We start from the raw sequence: 15,778 nt of genomic DNA, 5'->3' as shown, positions 1-15,778 counted from the left end.
CAGCACAGTTTCCCACAAAATTCAAGAAAAAACACCACAAAATTCTCTAAATCTTTTCAAAATACCACAAAATTCTTGAAAAGCCCCACCAAATTCCAGAAACATCCCACAAAATGTCCTCAATACCCAACAAAATCCCAGAAAAATCACACAAAATTCCCTAAATCTTCTCAAAACACGGCCAAAATCCACAAAAATCCCACCGAATCTCCACAAATTCCCACAGAATACATGAAAAATCCCTGATAATTCGTCAGTTCTCGACAGAATCTCACCAAATTCCAGAAAAGCCCCACCAAATTCCAGAAACATCCCACAAAATCTCCTCAATATCCAACAAAATCCCAGAAAAATCACACAAAATTCCCTAAATCTTCTCAAAACACGACCAAATTCTAGAAAAATATCCCACCAAATCTCCACAAATTCCCACAAAATACATGAAAAATCCCTCAAGATCCCTAAATCGCCTCAATATCCCACAAAATCCCACAAAAATCACACAAAACCTCCACAAGTTTCCACAAAATCTAAGAAAAATTCCTCAAAATTCTTCAAGTCTCCTCAAAACCACAGAACGTCCTTGAAAAGGCCCACCAAATTCCAGTAAAATCCCACAGAATCTACACAAATTCCCACAAAATCTAAAACAAATTCCTCAAAATTCTTCAAGTCTCCTCAGAATCTCACACAATTCCAGAAAAACCCCACAAAATTCCAGAGAAGTCCCACAAAACTCCCTAAATCATTTCAAAACCCTACCAATTCACAGGAATGTCCCACAAAATCTCCACCAATTCCCAGAACATCCCACAGAAATCCCACAAAAATCCCTAAATCTTCTGAAAACTCGACCAAATTCCAGAAACGCCCCATAAAATCAGCACAGTTTCCCACAAAATTCAAGAAAAAACACCACACAATTCCCTAAATGTTTTCAAAATACCACAAAATTCCTGAAAAGCCCCACCAAATTCCAGAAACATCCCACAAAATGTCCTCAATACCCAATGTTTTCTGCTGCACTGTTTGTCATAAACAAAATGAAGATTTAAAAAAAGCCCCACAACCTTAATAGCCAATTTGCAGAAATGAGGCAGACCCAGCAATCTTGAAGCAGTCATTGCTTCAGTCTTTCTATAACTCTGAAGACAACTAAATGAACACAGAAATCAGAGCTCTCACACACCCTACAGCCAACAGCTCCCAAAATTATTAAAACCCTTATTGATTCTGTTTATTGCAGATGCTGTCCTGAAGCAGAAAAGGTGATTCTGCACTTCCTTAGTCCTTTTCCCTTGGACTGAGGTTTGGTTTGGCCTTGTGTGGTCCTGCTGAAGAGCAACAGAGAGCAGTGACAAGGCTTCCTTCACCCTGGGATTATAAAATCTTGTTGTTTGGGCAGAGACAAATCCCTCCCTGGCTACAGCCTCCTGACAGCTACAGGGGCCAGGACCAGGTGTCCCCTGAGTCTCACTGAGTACTTGGTTTATGCAAAACATTGGGGCTCATTCCATTTGCTGAGAAGAAGAGCCAAAGATGACACACCTTGGGCACCGTCCCCTCCTCACCCCAAAGTGCCCCCCAGGACGGCCTGTGGCTCATCAAGTAACATTTCTGCAATCAGGCATCGCCAAAAGTGTTTCTAACAACACATTCCATCACTTCTTGTCACTTTTTATTCAGTGCAAGCATGGAAATGTCTGAGATAGACAATGGAAAGCAATACATAAAATCCAAGACAAGCGATCATAAATGGCCCTGCTGGGAAAGCAGATCCCACGGAATTGGATGGAGGTGGAAGGTTACTCCTAACAGATTAAATACAACAGCCAAAGCAGATCCTGATGTCACCCTGATACTGAGATGGAAAAGTCACCTGCTTAAAATCATTGAAAAGGAAAAGGAGCAGGAGGACAGGTGGGTAGGTGTGTTGGTAACTCTGTTAAACACAGTTTAAAAAACCCCAAAACGCAGTAGTTATTAACCAGATATTTGAGGAGGCACAGCCACAGCTCTCTGCAGAACATTTACAAAGTGCTTGACAAATGGAAAGCTGGATCTTTTTCAGCAAGTGCCGTGGGTGCTGTGCACCCAGACCTGGAGCACCAGGGCCATCCATCTGCCTCAGGAGTCCTGCTTTCATCCTTGGAGTGTGCATCCTTCCATCCTCCAGTGTGCACCGGCACTTCAGATTGAGGTAAGGACAGCACTGAATAGGGGAAAAAGAGCAGGAGCTATTCCCTCCATTGAATATTGATTGGCACCACCACGTGACACATTCACTTGAAGACGAGCACAAAGGGATTACAACACAATTGTCCCTGTACAGAACAGAAACCAAGCTTCTCCTGCTGCTCTGGCCGGTCCCTAAACACAAGAAGGAGCTGTAGGTTTTCTCCATCGCTGCTGGTGCAGCTGAAGCCTTAAGTTCCTTAAGCCTTTCCTGTTTCCCTGAGTTGTCTCTCATTTCCATCACCTCAAAATGGGCATCTGTGGCACTATGAGAAAGGGCGGCATTTTCCTTGGGAAACAGCCGGAAAAGAACCAGAGCAGGTGTCCCAGACTGGGGGCTGCCCCTTCCAGGGGATTGTGTGTCAGCTCTGTTAGAATTGCTAATTATTTAGGCACCTAATTGGCTCTGAGGAGTGGATTGGGGAGAGATGGAAATGCAAGCCCTGGGCTGAAGGCCGTGCCCGAGGTGTGCCCAGCTCCCTGCACACCTTTTCCCCCCAGGTGCAGACCGGCTCCAGACGCTGCACATGGAAGGCAAGGAGAGCTGGGAGCCGAGAGAGGAGCGGTTTCTCCTGGAACACCGGGAGCCCTTCCATGGCAGCAGCTCATTCCCAGCCCCTGCCCCACTCTCTGCTCCCAAAGGTCACCGGGAACTCGCCCAAGGCCCGGGGGGCTCGGCAGGGCTTTCCCACCTGGGCCGAGTGCCACAGGAGGGGCCCCTGCAGGATTTCTGTCTCGGTCGGGTTCCAGCAGCTCAGACTGGCTCCTGCATCCAGCAGGGATTGGGTGGGGATTTGGTTGGGGCTTTTTGTTTGCTGGTTTGGCTTTTAGTTATTTAGAGAGTGCTTTGAGGGTCAGTTTTGCTGCTTCATCAGCTTTACCCCCTGCCCAGCTGCCTGTTGTGTGCATGGAAGGGTTCAATCTGCATTTCGCTTCTTCTGCACCCCTACTTTATTATTTTAGGCTCTTTATTTTCATTTTTCTCTTTTCCTTTTGACTGTTTTTTCCCCCTTTCATTCCCCCTTTTTTAATATTTATTTTCTGCTGTGGGTTTTTTTCCCCCCCCCTCTTCTCTCACGTGACCTCGGTGCTTTCCTGTCTTTTTGTAAATTTTTCTTTTTTCTTTTTTTTTTTTTCTTTTTTTTTTTTTTAATCTTCTCCTGATCAGAAGCCCCTGGGGCAGCTGCACAGCCGGGGCCACTCCTGGCTGTCAGAGAAGCCGGGAGCTGACTGCTCTACGGGATTTGTTTGCTCCCAGGTCTGCGGCTCTCTCTCATCGTGTTTTATCAAATAAAGTTCGTGTGGCATTCCTGGCTTTGACGATGGTGTTTTATTGGGATGTGCCAAGCCCGGATTCCCCGGGAAGCAGCAGGACGGGTTTCCCTGTGCCTAAGGACAGCCCCGGAGCCGCGCAGTGCAGAGAGAAGCCGATCCTAAGCCACTGCTGATGATCATAACCGAGTTGAAATTAGAAGAAATGAGAAGTCCCAGCTGAAACCGATACAGAAGCAAGTTTTGATTGGTTTTCAGAGCCTCCTGCTTCATACGCTTTGCCTCAGGAGCCAGGGAAATGGCTCCGATTCCCCTCCCGATGCTGCTGCTGGTGCGGAGCTGCCGGCCGGGCTTCAGGGCTGCTGCGGCTCCCAGAGACAGCCGGCGCTGCCTTCGGGGGCTCGGAGCTGAGCCCCGCTCCTGCAGCTGTGGCTCACACAGACCCTTGGCTGTGTTTGGGGAGCTCAGAACCAGACTCACCCCATCACTTTGGGGCTTCACAGAAGGCGGCGAGTGCCGCGTTTGAGGGGCTCAAAATTCAGGCTCAGAGCTTAAAAGCAAAGACCGAATCCTGCGTTTTGGACTCTGACAGCAGCGGGCTCACGTCCGGCCTGGATTTGGGCTTCAGGCACAGAGACTGAGCCCTGGTTTCGGGGTTTCGGTCCGAGCGAGCGAGTCCAGGCTCCAGAGCCCGAGTGCCGCCGATTGACTCTCAAAGCCAGGCTGCGCTGGCCAAGTGCAGACAGCGATGAACCGAGCTGAGATTTGGGGACGTGAAAGCCCGGTCCCTCAGAGCGAGCATCCGGGCTCACAGAGAGCAAGTTGTGCATTTTAGGGGCTCGAGGCAGAGACCGAGTCCCGCCTTCTGGGGATTTGGCTTCACAGAGCTTCGCGTTCGGGGGGCTTGAAGTAAATCCCAGCCGCGGTGCTTCGGTGTTCAGAGCGGGCTCGTTCGGGCAGCGTCAGTCGCAGCCTCTCAGCTCTAAGGGCCGCCTTTGGCCCCGCGGAGAGCTCAGAGCCGGCGACTCGGAGCTGCCTCTGGGGCCGGCGGCGGAGCCGCGTTTGGGGCTCGGAGCGGAGCCCGAACCCCGCGTTGGGGGCCACGGGCAGAGCCCGGCCCGGCGCGTCGGGCTCCGCTCGGGGCCCCGGGGGCCGCCTCGGCACCGGCAGAGCCCCGGCTCCCCGCGGCCGGAGCGGGACCGTGCCCGGGGCCCCGAGCGGCCGGAGCGGGACCCGGGCGCGAACCTCCGGCTCCCGGCCCGGCCCCGCCGCAGCGCCCCGGGCTCGGAGCGGCCCCGCCGAGAGCGCCCGGGCCGGGCCGGGGCCCGCACAGCGCCGAGCGGGGATCCCGAGCGAGGCCCCCGGGACAGCGGCACCCGCGGGGCGGGACAGGAACGGGACGGGATGGGCCAGGAGCGGGCCAAGAGCCGGGGCGGGGCCGGCGCAGGTGTTCGGGGTTGGGCCGGGCGGGGCCGGGCAGGTGCGCGGAGGGGAGGGACGGGGGCGGGAGGGGCTTAGGGGGGCGGACACCCCCAGCCCCTCCCACCCGGGACACCCCCCTCCGGAGAGGCCCCGCCCCCCGCCCCTCCCCGGGGCTCCTCCTCCGGAGGGGGCCCACCCTAAATCCCCCCCCTCCCCACCCGGGACCCCCTCCTAACGAGGGGGCCCTTCCCAAACCCCCCCAGCCCCCCAACCCTCGCTACCCCACCCCAGACCCCTCCTGAGGAGGGGCCCCCCTGACCCCCCAGCCCCGGCCCGGTGTGATGAAGGGAAAGCCGGAACCCCGGCAGTGTAGGGCGGTGTTGGCAGCTGCTGGGGGGACCCGCACAGCGGCTCCGGCCCCTTTTGGGCACTCAAAGCAGGGGCGCCGGCTCCGGCCCTCGGGGCTTTATTATCCGGCGCCCCGAACCTCGCGGCTTCTCTGCCAAGGGCAAACAGAGACCAAGGGGAGAAGGGGACACGGGGACACGGAGGGAAAGGGCCGAGAGACAGCGCACAAGGAGGCAGAAGGGAGCAGGAGCGGAGGGCAGCAGGGGCACAGAGTGCAGGGAGAGCGGGAAAGAGGAACAGAAGCGGGCTCGGCCTTGGGAGGGAAGCACGAGAGGGAGGTGCAGGTGGCAAAGGCCGAGCGGGAATGGGGGGCGCTCAGGCTGGGTGCCCGGGGCAAGGAGAGGGGAGGAAGGAGGGCTGGGGGTGCTCAGGAGGGGAGAAGGAGCGGGCTGAGAAGGAGGAGGAAGGAGGAGGGATACACTGGAGGGTCGGGTGTGCAAGGAGGAGGGACAGGGGAAGAGCCAGGTGCAGGGGAGGAAGAGAAGAGCAACGGGGGAGAGGAAAGGGGGGTTTGCGGGGAGGAGACGGAGATAAGCGGGAGAAAGGAAGGGAGGAAAGAAGGGTTAGAGAGAAGCAGGAGTGGGAAGCCGAGGCTCCCGCGCCTCACCTGGGCCCCGCCGGGGAGCCCGGCCCGGCCCGTGCCGGCACCTTCGAGCGCTGGGGAGCAAATGGCGGCGGGAGCGACTTCCGGGTCTTAAATCCCCCTCGGCCCCGCCCCGCGCAGCCGCCCTGGGGCCCCGCGCACCTGCCCGGCCCCGCCCGGCCCAACCCCGAGCACCTGAGCCCGGCCCCGCCCCCGCCCCGAGGCCCCGCCCCGAGCACCTGAGCCCGGCCCCGCCCCCGCCCCGAGGCCCCGCCCCGAGCACCTGAGCCCGGTCCCGCCCCCGCCCCGAGGCCCCGCCCCGAGCACCTGAGCCCGGCCCCGCCCCCGCCCTGAGGCCCCGCCCCCGGCCCTTCCCGCGCGGGGCCGCTCCCGGCTGCGGAAACAGGGAAATAAACAGGGAAATAGGGAAATAAACGGGAAACAGGGAAAGCTGTAGGCGGATAGAACACAAACACCCTGCGGCGCTCGGGCCCCGCCGAGAGGCCCCGCGGGTGTCCCGCTGCGGGAGGACTCGGGAGCAGCCGGAGCTCGGCCGCTGCTCTCAGCCCCGAAGGCGCCCCCTGAGCCCGGGGCCGGGCCCGGACAGCGCCGGGCCGGGACTCCGTGTTCCGAGCGCTCGCTCGCAGCATTTGGGCTCCGTCCCTGAGCCCCAAAATGCGGGATTTGGGCTCCGTGCTCACGGCCCGGGCGAGTCTCGCTTTGCACTCCCAGAACACGGGGCTCAAGTCGCTGTTCCACAGCCCTCGGCCCGGCCAGACCCAGCACTTGGTCCCTGAGCCCTCCACACCTTCACCCCCACCAAAAAACCCCACAGGATTCAAGACTCCGATTCTGAGACCAGAAAAATGCTCCATTTATTAATCTCAGCTCACAGGGCTGTGGATTTCACTGTGGACATCCCCACAGGGGCTGACAGGGAACGGAGCTCTCACACCTCTGATCCTGCCCTGAGAACTGCTTCAGACTGGCAAAAACCACACGTGGGATAAAAAGGCTGGAAGGCTCCCCTGGAGCGAAGGCACGTGTAGCCAATCCGCATTTCCTTATTATCCCAGCCATGTGCTATCCCGTTATCCCAGCCCCGCTCTGTGCTGCCGCCTCCAGCTCACTGCCTGACCCCGCCCGTGGCTCCGGCCGCTCCCGAGGCACCGGGAACACGCCCGGAGCTGCTCGGCCCTGCGGAACTGAAGGGCTGGAGATGCCCAGGCCCGAGCAGGGGATGATCCAGGGGCTCCTCCCGTGTCCGGAGCTCGGGCTGAGGCGGCTCCCCGGGGATGCCCGCGCTCCATGCGCTGCCCTGCCCTCTCTTTCGGAGGAGCAGCTCCGGTCCCGGCGCTCGGGGCGGGGCAGCAGCGCAGGGACGGCCCCCACGGGCGCTCGGGACCCGCGGGCTCGGCTCCGGCCCCGCCGGGAGGAGGAAGGAGCGGGATGGGAGTGCCCGGCTGTGCCTGGCGCTGGCAGCCGACAGGGCCGGTCCCCGCGGGAGAGAACTCGCTCTGTGTTCCCTGAGCAGCAGAGAGGGATGGCCAGAAGCTTCTGGTGTTCATTTCCCAGACTGTCCCATCCACCGATCCCAATGTGCGCGAGGCAAAACAGCCGCGATGGCTGCAGGCTTCAAAACAAAGATAAACAACGTGGTTTTCCTTTCCCTCTTTCAGGCAATTAAATGTAGGTAGGATTAATAATACCCGATGGCGTTTTCTTCTTAAAACTCTGGCCAAGACCGTGCTACTGACTGGGTCTCCAAAGCAGGAAGATGAAAGTGATAAATTAAATCCGATGCCCGACCTTTGCATATTTAGCTTTCCATTACAGAAATCCCTGGATGGATCCACCTGCTCCTCTGCTCGTATTATATTTTGTCTCACTCTAATCCCATTAGGATACCCTAAATCCAACCTGTTCTGCTCCTCACACCAAAGCCTGAGGTCACCTCTGCTCATGACATTTGCATGGCACACGTTGTTGTCACACAGATAATGGCAAAAACAATTTCATCTTGTTCTTTCCCCCGGTACAACTGGGGCAGCTGGAGCTGTGAAATGAGGTGACAGGACTCACGAGTAGCTCTCAACATGATCTAAACACGGAGCTGCTTTTATTCCAGCCTTCCCCTGTAGAAAACACACGGTGTAAAACGCCACCAAAGCAGGAATTACTGCTGGAGCTCTCTTTGCCCTTGGCACACAAGGGAAGAGCCCTTCCTGGAGTTCGAGTGTCTTATTCCCACTTTTCAGTGCTCTTGGATCAGCCTCTGTGCTAATTGAGATCTTCCTGATAGGTCCTGATCTTTCAGAAGTGGAATCAAAGCAAAGTGAGGTAGAACAGAGGTGAGCCAAAGCCCAGCCGTGTGTATGATCTTTCCAGCTGTGCACCTCCCTGGGAATTGCCTGTTCCCTGCACCACCTGACAGGAGGGCACATGGGATCCCGAGGATATTTAAAGGCTGCTGGGACAATCCAGACAAATCTTCGCCGTGTGCAAGGTAAGAACTGGAAGAGCTGCTTAGAAAGCTGCTGAGCTGAGCAGAGGTGGAAGGAGAGGAGGAAAAGGCTGGTTCCCATCCTCATTTCCGGGCAGGGATGAGGCCAAGCCTGCAGGCACGGAGCCTGCTGGAATCCCTGGCAGCAGGCACAGCCGCTCCCGGGAAGCCGCGCTCCCGTTGCACAAAGCCATCCCCGCCTGCGCAACCTGCGGTGAAAGCCACGGGATCAGAGCCGGGAGACTCAGCTCGAGCCCGGCTGCGGCTCAGCCGGGCCAGGTTCCGATTATCCGGCAGCACCGGGAGGCGCTTCCGGGCCCGAGCCCTTCCCTCGGTCCGCAATGAAAGGCGGCTGAGCGCCCGGCCCGAGCCGGCTGAGCTCAGAGGAAGGCTCTGATTGTGCCCGATTGGGATCAGGAGCCCACTCCCGCCTGGCTGAGGAGCTCCAGCTGGCTCCTGCGGCACTGAGGAACAGCTCCCCCGGCAGTCCGGGCGTGGCTCCCAAAGCTCTGCCCGAGCTGCAGCACTTCCCTTTATTCTCCAGCCGCTGCTGATGCCTGGGATGTGTCGGGAGCAACGCGGATTGTCCAGGGAGGGATGCTCCGGGCTGGCTGCCGGGCGGGTCAGGCAGATGACCTCCATCGCTAAGGAATTTCCCACATCCCAACCAGTCCAGCTGGCAGGAATGATGAACTGGAGGATTTGACAATAGAAATATTGTTCGGGCATTGTCTCACCAGGTGTGGGCACTGCAACAATCTGATCTCACGGGAACAAACAGTTCTGATTGAAGGGAAGGGCTTTGGTGTGACAGGAAGAGCTGCCTGAATCCCAGTATCCCTGGCCACCCTCACCTCAGCCCCTCCAGAGGGAGGGTTGTGGACACTTCCTCACCCCCATCAGCTCACCCAAGGCGAGGTGCTGCTCCTGGCAGCTCAAACACTGCTCTGCTTTGGTCCAAGACCTTTCAGATATTCCAGGATGAGGACTGAGAAGCCCAGGGATAAACAAAGGCCTCTTGGAAGGCAAAGCATTCATTTTGTGATTAAAAGGCAAATTAAGAGTCCTTTTATCTTCATGGCTTCTGTTGTCTCTTGCTTGTGTGGACTTTTGCTTTCTGCCCTTGGCAAGGCTTGGCACACTCACCTTTCGGCATTGCCATCCTCTGCCTTGCCCGGGCTGCCTCTGGTTCAGCTCCCCCAGCAGCTGCTGCCTTCAGCCTGCTCTGTTCTGCCCCAGCTCGTGTCCCTTTCCCTTGGCTCCTCCCTGCTGTGCCCGGCCAGTTCCCACCTGTGAGCAGCAGGGATTCCTCGCCCTGCCCAGGGCAGCCACCAGCCCCGCACATTCCCCAGGGTCAGCCGGGCTGCTGCAAACCTTTGGTGTCCCAGAGCTCACGGATCGCTGCCAGGACAGCAGCTGGGGAGCTGGAAGCCTCTCCTGAGGATGGGGACTGATGCGCCTGGTGCCTGGGAATTCACCCAGGAATACTGGATCCAGTGCTTATGAGCAGTGCAGCCAAGGCACCCCATTTCCTGCTCGCTGAGACACCACCAGCACTGCAGCCTGGCAGTGACTTCTCGTGCTCTCCTGAGAATGCAAATGCAAAGATTGTGGCTCTTGCTTTGGAGGCTGTGATCAAGATTAATTTTCAGTAATTCGAAACAATTATTTCTCCTCATTGCTTAATTCTGTCTGCAGCTGGGACTCCAATAAGAGGAGAAAGGAGACAGTTCACTGGAGCCCCTCTCTTGCCAAACACTGAGGCTCATTCAGGTCCTGAGAGGAAACTCAGGCAGGGAGAGCTGCCCCTGCCCTGCTGGGATTGCACCCTTCATTCATGAGGGAGAGACGTCCTTGTGAAAACCGCTCCAGTTGTCTCCATGCCTTGTAGTTCCCACTACAAAATTGTTTTGACCAGAACTGAGACTGCTGAGCATCACTGAGCAGCAAAGGAGACATCCAGCAATCCCCATAACCTGGCAGAAATCATTGCTGGCCATGGCCTGAGCCCTGGGGTGAGAGTCCCAATGGGAACAGCAGCTACAGCCACCCTGATATCCCCAGGAATGTGAGAAACCGCTTCTTCCCATGGCTGGGAGAATGTCTTTGTGCATCTCCAGGATCCACCCTCAGCACTCACTTGGCCTCTACACATATTCATTCCTTACACCTTCCTCACAAGGCATCCCCACCAGTTCCATCTCCTGCCTGCTGGGCAATGCTCCCCCTCCTCATTGCAAGGGGCAGAGCGAGGAACTCTGCCAGTGCCCTTCACTGAGCTCCTCTCACATCATCTCTCCCTCCTTTCATTTCCTTGCCAGCAAGGAGAAAGATTAAAAGGGGAAGAAAAGTGCGTTATGATCTCTGCAAGGCCAGAAAGTGGCCTGAAGAGACATGTGAAATTTTTTCCAGGATGATGTGTCACACCACCCTGAGCTGGGCTCAGCTTTGAACAGCCTGAAGGGCAGCACTGCCAAGACCCAAGGCAATCATTTCTTTGTAGGCAGCCCAAGCCCATTTAATGTTTCACTGTTTGACCCAGGGATCTTGAGGGATTTTCTCCAACCCAAATGATTCTGTGACTGCATATTCCCAAAGTCAGAGGAATCCAGACAAACAGACATATTGTAGAGAAAGTACCTTTTCGGAGTGTTTAGGTAAATTACAATTATTTCCCCCCCAACAGACGGACTATTTTCTGCTCAGTATAAAAAATGTGTTTTCCAGCACAAAAGCTGTAATTCACCTGCCATCCTCTAGCACCCTAAACCAGAGCAGTAAGAGGCAGCCACGAGGAGCATGGAAAAACAGACAGGCACAGACTGCCCCTGCCCAGCCCAGGGACGAGTCCAGAACTGGCTCCTGAGAGAGAGCAGGAGAGTTCAGGGATAAAATCACCTGACTGTGAGGACTGGCCTGGTCTCTCCCAGGCTACACTTCCCTTCTTACTGGGAATTTACTGGGCCATGGCAGAGGATTCTGTTTAGTGACTATTGCCCCTGCCCATGAATGTCTGATGGATTGTTTGGCATTCCTGAGCTGCCTGCACCAGCAGCAGTCTGAGGTGCCACGTTCAGTGGCTTCAGGACCTCTCATTTCTCAAACTGGCCCGTGGTAACTTCAGCTGCCGACCCCAAGCTCTTCAGCTGGGGGGAAACAGGGAACCGCTGCTCCTGGAGATGTTCCTCATCGAGAGTTGTGGGCCACTTATCCTTCCTGCTCCTTATCCCAATCAACCCTGTTCTCCCTCTTGGTATCCATACCAATCTTACTATGCCAAACACTCCAGCTAAAGCTGCAGTGCCACTGTGGACATACATGGAATAAACGGAGCTTGCTCTGGGTTTTTTCCAAATACTTTAAAATTCCTTTGTCTGTTTTTCAGCTCCAGAAACAGAGATGAGAAAAACACAAAGTACCTCTCTTGGAGCTCTCTGGACAGTGAGGTCCTGTGAAACCAGTTCTGTCTGGAGGGCACCTTTGCAGATTCTGCAGTCAGGTTCATCGATGGAGTAGCGCTAAGTGACAGGAAAACCTGGCACCCCCTGGTCCCCCTGCACTCCTCAGCTATGACAGCGACGACGCTGACTCTGTTTGAGAGGAAGCTTAAGCTGAGCTTTTGACAGACTCAGGAATGCTTATGGTGAATCTCCCCAGTCTCTTCTCAAGAGCATCTCTTGGGCTCAGTTGATAAAGAGCACATTAACCTGTCCCGCCTGTCGCTCTCCTCAGCACCGACACTCGCGGTTGGCAGATGGCGCTGCCAAAGGAGCAGCTTGGACCTTTAAGGCAGGAATATGGAAGGTGGTGTCAAAATGAATCAGAGGCTCAAGGTAGATGTGATCCAGCATTTCCAAGACTGGAGAGAGGGAGTTCACTCCTAATGCCCCCCAGGAGACCCCGTTCTCTAGAAACAGCAGGGGCAAACACCAAGGAATCCCCGCTTTACTCAAATCCACTGTGGTGGGTTTAGTGTGCCTGCAAGGAGAGGAGAACAATAAAACAACGAGTGGTGCAGACAGAGCCCACTCCACTGGCAAAGGGACCTGAGCTTCTGCAGCTCTGTGACCTCAGCCTTGGAAGATTCCAGCCTTGGCACTGAGGATTGCTGTGCCTTACTGAGTTTGTAAGGTGAGTTACAAGAGCTGACACGGAAAAGCTCTGCTTGCTGCGGACAGCACCGAGCTCAACACACCTCAGGTTCTGTGGATAGAATCTGTTTCTCCTGGAGCTGCAAGATTGAATCTCTCATTTTATACATGAAACAGCACTTGCTATTACCTCATTATGTGGTGCTTGGTAAAGGCATGGGTTTGAAAATTCTCTTACAGAGTATTTCTAGAAAAGGATCTATGAGTGACTGAAATGCTAGTGGTTTTTATTTCATATCATAACCCATCATGATGAAATGGAATGATGAAAGGCCTGGCTTTGTCTATCTGACTAATTGCACCCATCTTCCAAATCTGCTGAACGATCATTTATTGTTTCCTACTTTGGATGATCAAGCATTTTATCGATAAAGCTCATACAGCAATGGTTCAGAATCATAGAGAAATTCAGTGTCAAATCTGGAAATTGAATAGGTGTCCCACAAACAGCAATCACAGCCATCATCCAGCCAAACCATGCCCCCAGGACAATCCTCTACCCAGGAATAAAATAGGAGCCCCAGTCCTGGAGAGGGTCAGCCCTCAGCCCAGGACTAGCTGTGAATTCCTGTAATGGAACACAAAACCACAGGGACTGATTTTCACCTCCACCCAAATTCACAGCTCTTGCGAAAGCCTGAGCTACTGACAAATAATTTCAACTTCTGGCACTGATTATGCTTCTTAGCATAATATGCTTCATAGAACACTGGATCACAAAAGTGCACAACCACCCCCATTTCTCTGTCTGCTGCCCCTGCTCTGACACTGGGCCAGGAGACCCAGGATGGAGTTTTCTGAGCAGGAAAGGCCCATCAACCAGAGGATGTCCCTGCATCCCGAGAGAGTCAGAGTGCTGAGATGGAGATCATCACTGCACCATTGTGGCACTTCTTTAGAGACAGGTCACCTTTGCCTGCTCCAACTGCGTGGGTCACAGCACCACTCCTACTTGCTCCAAACCTGGCAGCAGAGCTCACAACAGCTGGAAGAGAAACCTGCCCCTTCCCTGCCTACCTGGATTCCTCCCATCAAGTGCTGCAACAGCAGGGTCCTAGGCCCACGCTTTCTGAACCTTTGCTAAGCGCAGCTTTTTCAAAAATAAATTAGAACACAGCATTATTCTCCTTCCAAATCTGTAGCTACAAAATGTTTCTGCTGTAGGAAGCAGCGGCACCAAACACAAACACTGACCCAGCAGCCCCTGGAGGTAAGTGACGGCAGCAGGAAGGAAAAGGAGCACCAAGAGTTTGTAAGGACAATCATGGCAAAGTTTCACCTTTAACACGTCTGCCCTCGCCTGTGCCACGTTACCGGATACATCCCTGCTCCCGGAGGCGCAGGGAAGGATCAGCGGGAGCGGCCGGAGCTCCCGGCAGTGCCAGGATTGCCCTGGGCAGAGGGCAGAGAGCCGTGCCCGGGCTGTCCCCACGCTGTTCACCCGCTGCTCCCGGGCCTGCCCGCAGCGAAGCCGACCGTGCTGAGCCACAAATGAAACAAAACCCGAGCGCTCGGATTGCTCCCTGTCCTGCCAGAGCCCCTTCTGCTCTTTGCCACAAGGCAAGGCCCCAAGCCACCCCTTTCTGTTCACCTCTCCATCACTCGGTCAAAAAAAGAACATTTATGTTTGCAGCTTTCAAATAAGTTTCCTTCTTCAAGGGATTTCTTCAGATCTGGCACAAACCCCCTCAATAGAATAAATAATTCTAATTGGCTTCCTAACAGAGGATTTTGCTGGACCTTTCCTAATAAATCCAAACAGTTTCAGCACAAGATGTGCATGGTCATTTTTCTTTTCTATCCCTTGCTTCATGACTCAACTCTTCACTTTATTGTACTCAATTTTATAGTTCAGATTTTAAGCTGAAGAAAAATCCTTCTCTCTGAAGAAGATTTTCTCATCAATTGAGCCATATATATTTTTAATAGGGATATCAAACCCAGCCTGATGGAACAAACACCTTGAGACACCTTCTGGACATGAATGTCTCTTTAAAAATATTAAAGCTCTAAGGGTTGAATTCTTTGCAGGTTTAACTGAACTGAAAGAATAAGAGACTTTGCAATGGGATGAAATGATGACTCAGGTCTCTAGGACATAATCAGGTTTATAGGATCTCTCCAGCAGCCCCCGTCCATAGGGCTTTGCACTCCTGTTCTCCCATTTAACAGAGGAAATAGGTACACTTAAAAAGGGTTACCAAAACCCTTTTACCTTTAACCTATTAACAAAAGCTAAACGAGATACTTGGGAAAATCCTAATGCAAAGAAACATTCTGAGTGCGGCATTTTCTTATTGAATAAGCTCTTATTTTCTTAGCCAGATTCCTGTGGTGGAATCTGGCCTTGAACAGAGATTTTAAACACCAATATTGTGGAATGGGACGAGAGGACCTTTGTTTCCAGCTGCCTGTGCTGGTTTCTGTTCACCCTAGACTGACACCAAATAAACACGGTGCTGGGTTTCCATATAAATTATTGTAGTAGAAAGGCACCTGTTATTCCTTCAGAAAGAGCTCCCTACAACAACACAAAATTTCTTCCCAAGCCAAGGGAAGTTTATTTCCCTCTGTAATTTTACTGTGTGTGTGTGTGTGTGCGCTAGGTGGAAAGAGAGAACTGTGAAAAGGCTCATTTTAGCAGGGATAACAGCTCACAGAAGTTATTCTGAGGCCTGGGCCGGAATGAATCACATTCCCACGTGTGTGTGCTGCCTGGCAGCAATCAATGCTTCCTCTTAGCAAGGGCACTCCGGGGGATGGAGAAATCAGAGCTGTGAAAAACCCAGCAAATCCTGCCTGACAGCTTCTCCAGGCAAACCGCCCTGCCGGGGCACCGGGAGCACGCTGGGATGTCGGGCCCATTCCACAGGGGCTCCTTTGGGATCCCTGCGCATCCCAAAACCCCATAACTCACTGCCCACCCCGGCCCCCAGTGCACTGACCTGGCTGGGAAGCTGTGAAGCAGGGGAGATGCTGATGGCAGAGGGCTGGGAAGCAGGGGAGATGCTGGGATGGCAGAGCTGGGAAGCAGTGAAAATATTGCAGTTCTGTAATTCAGGAAGAAGCACATGTTCCAAAGGAAATCCATCCAAAGCAGATTATACAGCATAGATTTGTTATCCATTTGAAGTTATTAACTGGAAGACAAAGAAAGATTTCTTTGGTAGCCTCACAGGTTTATCTTCATCATTTATAATAGGA

At 54.2% G+C, this 15,778-nt stretch overlaps 1 long non-coding RNA gene across 1 annotated transcript; it reads left to right on the top strand.

Annotated features, from left to right (window-relative positions):
* The first annotated feature begins 1,912 nt into the window (after window positions 1-1,912).
* LOC147651976 (uncharacterized) lies at window positions 1,913-3,542 on the top strand. The gene is made up of 2 exons (XR_015290083.1): window positions 1,913-2,200; window positions 2,737-3,542. It is a non-coding gene; the product is annotated as an uncharacterized LOC147651976 (long non-coding RNA).
* Window positions 3,543-15,778: the final 12,236 nt, after the last annotated feature.

This window comes from Cyanistes caeruleus, chromosome 8 (genome assembly GCF_971803275.1).
Source record: "Cyanistes caeruleus chromosome 8, bCyaCae1.hap1.1, whole genome shotgun sequence".
NCBI classification, from domain to species: Eukaryota; Metazoa; Chordata; class Aves; order Passeriformes; family Paridae; genus Cyanistes; species Cyanistes caeruleus.
This window is presented reverse-complemented; position numbering and strand designations above follow the sequence as displayed.